A 10,470-nucleotide genomic window follows, 5' to 3' on the forward strand; every position below is an offset into this window, starting at 1 on the left:
CGTCTTTTCATTATTTTATTATATACGCGTCTTTTCATTATTTTATTATATACACGCGTTTTCATTATTTTATTATAAACACGCGTTTTCATTATTTTATTATATACGCGTCTTTTCATTATTTGATTATATACACGCGTTTTCATTATTTTATTATAAACACGCGTTTTCATTATTTTATTATATACGCGTCTTTTCATTATTTTATTATAAACACGCGTCTTTTCATTATTTTATTATTTTATTAAATACACGTCTTTTTATTATTTTATTATATACGTGTCTTTTCATTATTTTATTAAATACACGCGTTTTCATTATTTTATTATAAACGCGTCTTTTCATTATTTTATTATATACACACGTCTTTTCATTATTTTATTAGCGATGCTTCTTTTCATTATTTGATTATATACACGCGTCTTTTCATTATTTGATTGTAAACACGCGTCTTTTCATTATTTTATTAAATACACGTCTTTTCATTATATGATTATATATGCGTCTTTTCATTATTTTATTAAATACACGCGTTTTCATTATTTTATTATATACGCGTCTTTTCATTATTTTATTATATACACGTGTTTTCATTATTTTATTATATACACACGTTTTCATTATTTGATTGTAAACACGCGTCTTTTCATTATTTTATTAAATACACGTCTTTTCATTATTTTATTATATACGCGTCTTTTCATTATTTTATTAAATACACGTCTTTTCATTATTTTATTATATACGCGTCTTTTCATTTTATTAAATACACGCGTTTTCATTATTTGATTATATACACACGTCTTTTGATTATTTTATTATATACACGTGTTTTCATTATTTTATTATATACACGTGTCTTTTCATTATTTTATTATATACACGTGTTTTCATTATTTTATTATATACGCGCGTCTTTTCATTATTTTATTATATACACGCGTCTTTTCATTATTTTCTTTTATACACTTGTTTTCATTATTTTATTATATACACGCGTCTTTTCATTATTTTATTATATACATGCGTATTTTCATTATTTTATTATATCCACGCGTCTTTTCATTATTTTATTAGCAATGCGTCTTTTCATTATTTTATTATATACACGCGTCTTTTCATTATTTTATTATATACGCGCGTCTTTTCATTATTTCATTATATACACACGTCTTTTCATTATTTTATTAGCGATGCGTCTTTTCATTATTTTATTAGCGATGCTTCTTTTCATTATTTTATTATATACACGCGTCTTTTCATTATTTTATTAGCGATGCTTCTTTTCATTATTTTATTATATCCACACGTCTTTTCATTATTTTATTAGCGATGCTTCTTTTCATTATTTTATTACATATACGCGTCTTTTCATTATTTTATTAGCGATGCTTCTTTTCATTATTTCATTATATACATGCGTCTTTTCACTATTTTATTATATCCACACGTCTTTTCATTATTTGATTATATACACGCGTCTTTTCATTATTTTATTAGCGATGCTTCTTTTCATTATTTGATTATATACACGCGTCTTTTCATTATTTTATTAGCGATGCGTCTTTTCATTATTTTATTATATACACGCGTCTTTTCATTATTTTATTATATACACGCGTCTTTTCATTATTTTATTAGCGATGCGTCTTTTCATTATTTTATTATATCCACACGTCTTTTCATTATTTTATTACATACACGCGTCTTTTCATTATTTTATTAGCGATGCGTCTTTTCATTATTTTATTATATACACGCGTCTTTTCATTATTTTATTAGCGATGCTTCTTTTCATTATTTTATTATATACACGCGTCTTTTCATTATTTTATTATATACACACGTCTTTTCATTATTTTATTATATACACGCGTTTTCATTATTTTATTATAAACACGCGTTTTTATTATTTTATTATATACGCGTCTTTTCATTATTTGATTATATACACGCGTTTTCATTATTTTATTATATACACGCGTTTTCATTATTTTATTATAAACACGCGTTTTCATTATTTTATTATATACGTGTCTTTTCATTATCTGATTATATACACGCGTTTTCATTATTTTATTATATACGCGTATTTTCATTATTTGATTATATACACGCGTTTTCATTATTTTATTATATACGCGTCTTTTCATTATTTTATTATATACGCCTCTTTTCATTATTTTATTATATACGCGTATTTTCATTATTTGATTATATACACGCGTTTTCATTATTTTATTATAAACACGCGTTTTCATTATTTTATTATATACGCGTCTTTTCATTATTTTATTACATACACGCGTTTTCATTATTTTATTACAAACACGCGTTTTCATTATTTTATTATATACGCGTCTTTTCATTATTTTATTATATACGCGTCTTTTCATTATTTTATTATATACACGCGTTTTCATTATTTTATTATAAACACGCGTTTTCATTATTTTATTATATACGCGTCTTTTCATTATTTGATTATATACACGCGTTTTCATTATTTTATTATAAACACGCGTTTTCATTATTTTATTATATACGCGTCTTTTCATTATTTTATTATAAACACGCGTCTTTTCATTATTTTATTATTTTATTAAATACACGTCTTTTTATTATTTTATTATATACGTGTCTTTTCATTATTTTATTAAATACACGCGTTTTCATTATTTTATTATAAACGCGTCTTTTCATTATTTTATTATATACACGTCTTTTCATTATTTGATTATATATGCGTCTTTTCATTATTTTATTAAATACACGCGTTTTCATTATTTTATTATATACGCGTCTTTTCATTATTTTATTATATACACGTGTTTTCATTATTTTATTATATACACACGTTTTCATTATTTGATTGTAAACACGCGTCTTTTCATTATTTTATTAAATACACGTCTTTTCATTATTTTATTATATACGCGTCTTTTCATTATTTTATTAAATACACGTCTTTTCATTATTTTATTATATACGCGTCTTTTCATTTTATTAAATACACGCGTTTTCATTATTTGATTATATACACACGTCTTTTGATTATTTTATTATATACACGTGTTTTCATTATTTTATTATATACACGTGTCTTTTCATTATTTTATTATATACACGTGTTTTCATTATTTTATTATATACGCGCGTCTTTTCATTATTTTATTATATACACGCGTCTTTTCATTATTTTCTTTTATACACTTGTTTTCATTATTTTATTATATACACGCGTCTTTTCATTATTTTATTATATCCACGCGTCTTTTCATTATTTTATTAGCAATGCGTCTTTTCATTATTTTATTATATACACGCGTCTTTTCATTATTTTATTATATACGCGCGTCTTTTCATTATTTTATTATATACACACGTCTTTTCATTATTTTATTAGCGATGCGTCTTTTCATTATTTTATTAGCGATGCTTCTTTTCATTATTTTATTATATACACGCGTCTTTTCATTATTTTATTAGCGATGCTTCTTTTCATTATTTTATTATATCCACACGTCTTTTCATTATTTTATTAGCGATGCTTCTTTTCATTTTTTTATTATATATACGCGTCTTTTCATTATTTTATTAGCGATGCTTCTTTTCATTATTTTATTATATACATGCGTCTTTTCATTATTTTATTATATCCACACGTCTTTTCATTATTTGATTATATACACGCGTCTTTTCATTATTTTATTAGCGATGCTTTTCATTATTTGATTATATACACGCGTCTTTTCATTATTTTATTAGCGATGCGTCTTTTCATTATTTTATTATATACACGCGTCTTTTCATTATTTTATTATATACACGCGTCTTTTCATTATTTTATTAGCGATGCGTCTTTTCATTATTTTATTATATCCACACGTCTTTTCATTATTTTATTACATACACGCGTCTTTTCATTATTTTATTAGCGATGCGTCTTTTCATTATTTTATTATATACACGCGTCTTTTCATTATTTTATTAGTGATGCTTCTTTTCATTATTTTATTATATACACGCGTCTTTTCATTATTTTATTAGCGATGCTTCTTTTCATTATTTTATTATATACACGCGTCTTTTCATTATTTTATTATATACACACGTCTTTTCATTATTTTATTATATCCACACGTCTTTTCATTATTTTATTATATACACGCGTCTTTTCATTATTTTATTCTATACACGCGTCTTTTCATTATTTTATTAGCGATGCGTCTTTTCATTATTTTATTATATACACGCGTCTTTTCATTATTTTATTATATACACACGTCTTTTCATTATTTTATTGGCGATGCTTCTTTTCATTATTTTATTATATACACGCGTCTTTTCATTATTTTATTAGCGATGCGTCTTTTCATTATTTTATTATATACACGCGTCTTTTCATTATTTTATTAGCGATGCGTCTTTTCATTATTTTATTATATACACGCGTCTTTTCATTATTTTATTATATACACGCGTTTTTTCATTATTTTATTCGCGATGCTTCTTTTCATTATTTTATTATATACGCGCGTTTTCATTATTTTATTGTATACACGCGTCTTTTCATTATTTTATTATATACACGCGTCTTTTCATTATTTTATTAGCGATGCGTCTTATCATTATTTTATTCTATACACGCGTCTTTTCATTATTTTATTAGCGATGCTTCTTTTCATTATTTTATTCTATACACGCGTCTTTTCATTATTTTATTAGCGATGCGTCTTTTCATTATTTTATTATATACACGCGTCTTTTCATTATTTTATTATATACACGCGTCTTTTCATTATTTTATTAGCGATGCTTCTTTTCATTATTTTATTATATACGCGCGTTTTCATTATTTTATTGTATACACGCGTCTTTTCATTATTTTATTATATACACGCGTTTTCATTATTTTATTATATACACGCGTGTTTTCATTATTTTATTAGCGATGCGTCTTATCATTATTTTATTCTATACACGCGTCTTTTCATTATTTTATTAGCGATGCTTCTTTTCATTATTTTATTCTATACACGCGTCTTTTCATTATTTTATTAGCGATGCGTCTTTTCATTATTTTATTATATACACGCGTCTTTTCATTATTTTATTATATACACGCGTCTTTTCATTATTTTATTAGCGATGCGTCTTTTCATTATTTTATTATATCCACACGTCTTTTCATTATTTTATTATATACACGCGTTTTCATTATTTTATTCTATACACGCGTCTTTTCATTATTTTATTATATACACTCGTGTTTAAATTATTTTATTATATACACGCGTCTTTTCATTATTTTATACACACTCGTGTTTTCATTATTTTATTATATACACGCATCTTTTCATTATTTTATTATCTACACTCGTGTTTTCATTATTTTATTATATACACGCGTGTTTTCATTATTTTATTATATACACTCGTGTTTAAATTATTTTATTATATACACGCGTCTTTTCATTATTTTATACACACTCGTGTTTTCATTATTTTATTATATACACGCATCTTTTCATTATTTTATTATCTACACTTGTGTTTTCATTATTTTATTATATACACTCGTGTTTAAATTATTTTATTATATACACGCGTCTTTTCATTATTTTATTACATACACGCGTTTTCATTATTTAATTACATACGCGTCTTTTCATTATTTTATTATTTACACACGTTTTCATTATTTTATTCTAAACAAGCGTCTTTTCATTATTTTATTATTTTATTAAATACACGTCTTTTTATAATTTTATTACATACGCGTCTTTTCATTATTTTATTAAATACACGCGTTTTCATTATTCTATTATATACGCGTCTTTTCATTATTTTATTATATACACGCGTTTTCATTATTTTATTATATACACGTCTTTTCATTATTTTATTAGCGATGCTTCTTTTCATTATTTTATTATATACACGCGTCTTTTCATTATTTTATTATATACACGCGTTTTCATTATTTTATTATATACGCGTCTTTTCATTATTTTATTATATACACGCGTTTTCATTATTTTATTATAAACACGTGTTTTCATTATTTTATTATATACGCGTCTTTTCATTATTTGATTATATACACGCGTTTTCATTATTTTATTATAAACACGCGTTTTCATTATTTTATTATATACGTGTCTTTTCATTATCTGATTATATACACGCGTTTTCATTATTTTATTATATACGCGTATTTTCATTATTTGATTATATACACGCGTTTTCATTATTTTATTATATACGCGTCTTTTCATTATTTTATTATATACGCGTCTTTTCATTATTTTATTATATACACGCGTTTTCATTATTTTATTATAAACACGCGTTTTCATTATTTTATTATATACGCGTCTTTTCATTATTTTATTACATACACGCGTTTTCATTATTTTATTACAAACACGCGTTTTCATTATTTTATTATATACGCGTCTTTTCATTATTTTATTATATACGCGTCTTTTCATTATTTTATTATATACACGCGTTTTCATTATTTTATTATAAACACGCGTTTTCATTATTTTATTATATACGCGTCTTTTCATTATTTGATTATTCTTTCTTTTGGGCCTCCTTATCTCGAGAGACAATGGATACGCGCCTGGAGGTGGTCAGTGGTTTGTGAAGCAGCGCCTGGAGTGGCTATAAAGGCCAATTCTGGAGTGACAGGCTCTTCCACAGGTGCTGCAGAGAAATTTGTTTGTTGGGGCTGTTGCACAGTTGGCTCTCCCCTTTCGCCTCTGTCTTTTTTCCTGCCAACTACTAAGTCTCTTCGACTCGCCACAATTTAGCCCTGTCTTTATGGCTGCCCGCCAGCTCTGGCGAATGCTGGCAACTGACTCCCACGACTTGTGATCAATGTCACACGATTTCATGTCGCGTTTGCAGACGTCTTTATAACGGAGACATGGACGGCCGGTGGGTCTGATACCAGTGGCGAGCTCGCTGTACAATGTGTCTTTGGGGATCCTGCCATCTTCCATGCGGCTCACATGGCCAAGCCATCTCAAGCGCCGCTGACTCAGTAGTGTGTATAAGCTGGGGATGTTGGCCGCTTCAAGGACTTCTGTGTTGGAGATATAGTCCTGCCACCTGATGCCAAGTATTCTCCGAAGGCAGCGAAGATGGAATGAATTGAGACGTCGCTCTTGGCTGGCATACGTTGTCCAGGCCTCGCTGCCGTAGAGCAAGGTACTGAGGACACAGGCCTGATACACTCGGACTTTTGTGTTCCGTGTCAGTGCGCCATTTTCCCACACTCTCTTGGCCAGTCTGAACATAGCAGTGGAAGCCTTACCCATGCGCTTGTTGATTTCTGCATCTAGAGACAGGTTACTGGTGATAGTTGAGCCTAGGTAGGTGAACTCTTGAACCACTTCCAGAGCGTGGTCGCCAATATTGATGGATGGAGCATTTCTGACATCCTGCCCCATGATGTTCGTTTTCTTGAGGCTGATGGTTAGGCCAAATTCATTGCAGGCAGACGCAAACCTGTCGATGAGACTCTGCAGGCATTCTTCAGTGTGAGATGTTAAAGCAGCATCGTCAGCAAAGAGGAGTTCTCTGATGAGGACTTTCCGTACTTTGGACTTCGCTCTTAGACGGGCAAGGTTGAACAACCTGCCCCCTGATCTTGTGTGGAGGAAAATTCCTTCTTCAGAGGATTTGAACGCATGTGAAAGCAGCAGGGAGAAGAAAATCCCAAAAAGTGTGGGTGCGAGAACACAGCCCTGTTTCACACCACTCAGGATAGGAAAGGGCTCTGATGAGGAGCCACCATGTTGAATTGTGCCTTTCATATTGTCATGGAATGAGGTGATGATACTTAGTAGCTTTGGTGGACATCCGATCTTTTCTAGTAGTCTGAAGAGACCACGTCTGCTGACGAGGTCAAAGGCTTTGGTGAGATCATTGATCTCACCATTTGATTATATACACGCGTTTTCATTATTTTATTATAAACACGCGTTTTCATTATTTTATTATATACGCGTCTTTTCATTATTTTATTATAAACACGCGTCTTTTCATTATTTTATTATTTTATTAAATACACGTCTTTTTATTATTTTATTATATACGTGTCTTTTCATTATTTTATTAAATACACGCGTTTTCATTATTTTATTATAAACGCGTCTTTTCATTATTTTATTATATACACACGTCTTTTCATTATTTTATTAGCGATGCTTCTTTTCATTATTTGATTATATACACGCGTCTTTTCATTATTTGATTGTAAACACGCGTCTTTTCATTATTTTATTAAATACACGTCTTTTCATTATTTGATTATATATGCGTCTTTTCATTATTTTATTAAATACACGCGTTTTCATTATTTTATTATATACGCGTCTTTTCATTATTTTATTATATACACGTGTTTTCATTATTTTATTATATACACACGTTTTCATTATTTGATTGTAAACACGCGTCTTTTCATTATTTTATTAAATACACGTCTTTTCATTATTTTATTATATACGCGTCTTTTCATTATTTTATTAAATACACGTCTTTTCATTATTTTATTATATACGCGTCTTTTCATTTTATTAAATACACGCGTTTTCATTATTTGATTATATACACACGTCTTTTGATTATTTTATTATATACACGTGTCTTTTCATTATTTTATTATATACACGTGTTTTCATTATTTTATTATATACATGCGTCTTTTCATTATTTTATTATATCCACGCGTCTTTTCATTATTTTATTAGCAATGCGTCTTTTCATTATTTTATTATATACACGCGTCTTTTCATTATTTTATTATATACGCGCGTCTTTTCATTATTTCATTATATACACACGTCTTTTCATTATTTTATTAGCGATGCGTCTTTTCATTATTTTATTAGCGATGCTTCTTTTCATTATTTTATTATATACACGCGTCTTTTCATTATTTTATTAGCGATGCTTCTTTTCATTATTTTATTATATCCACACGTCTTTTCATTATTTTATTAGCGATGCTTCTTTTCATTATTTTATTATATATACGCGTCTTTTCATTATTTTATTAGCGATGCTTCTTTTCATTATTTTATTATATACATGCGTCTTTTCATTATTTTATTATATCCACACGTCTTTTCATTATTTGATTATATACACGCGTCTTTTCATTATTTTATTAGCGATGCTTCTTTTCATTATTTGATTATATACACGCGTCTTTTCATTATTTTATTAGCGATGCGTCTTTTCATTATTTTATTATATACACGCGTCTTTTCATTATTTTATTATATACACGCGTCTTTTCATTATTTTATTAGCGATGCGTCTTTTCATTATTTTATTCTATACACGCGTCTTTTCATTATTTTATTAGCGATGCTTCTTTTCATTATTTTATTCTATACACGCGTCTTTTCATTATTTTATTAGCGATGCTTCTTTTCATTATTTTATTCTATACACGCGTCTTTTCATTATTTTATTAGCGATGCGTCTTTTCATTATTTTATTCTATACACGCGTCTTTTCATTATTTTATTAGCGATGCTTCTTTTCATTATTTTATTCTATACACGTGTCTTTTCATTATTTTATTAGCGATGCGTCTTTTCATTATTTGATTATATACACGCGTCTTTTCATTATTTTATTAGCGATGCTTCTTTTCATTATTTTATTATATAGACGCGTCTTTTCATTATTTTATTAGCGATGCGTCTTTTCATTATTTTATTATATACACGCGTCTTTTCATTATTTTATTCTATACACGCGTCTTTTCATTATTTTATTAGCGATGCGTCTTTTCATTATTTTATTATATACACGCGTTTTTTCATTATTTTATTCGCGATGCTTCTTTTCATTATTTTATTATATACGCGCGTTTTCATTATTTTATTGTATACACGCGTCTTTTCATTATTTTATTATATACACGCGTTTTCATTATTTTATTATATACACGCGTCTTTTCATTATTTTATTAGCGATGCGTCTTTTCATTATTTTATTATATACACGCGTCTTTTCATTATTTTATTCTATACACGCGTCTTTTCATTATTTTATTAGCGATGCGTCTTTTCATTATTTTATTATATCCACACGTCTTTTCATTATTTTATTATATACACGCGTCTTTTCATAATTTTATTAGAGATGCTTCTTTTCATTATTTTATTATATCCACGCGTCTTTTCATTATTTTATTAGCGATGCTTCTTTTCATTATTTTATTAGCGATGCGTCTTTTCATTATTTTATTATATACACGCGTCTTTTCATAATTTTATTAGAGATGCTTCTTTTCATTATTTTATTATATCCACGCGTCTTTTCATTATTTTATTAGCGATGCTTCTTTTCATTATTTTATTATATACACGCGTCTTTTCATAATTTTATTAGAGATGCTTCTTTTCATTATTTTATTATATCCACGCGTCTTTT

Source organism: Heterodontus francisci, chromosome 22 (assembly GCF_036365525.1).
Source record: "Heterodontus francisci isolate sHetFra1 chromosome 22, sHetFra1.hap1, whole genome shotgun sequence".
Taxonomy (NCBI): Eukaryota; Metazoa; Chordata; class Chondrichthyes; order Heterodontiformes; family Heterodontidae; genus Heterodontus; species Heterodontus francisci.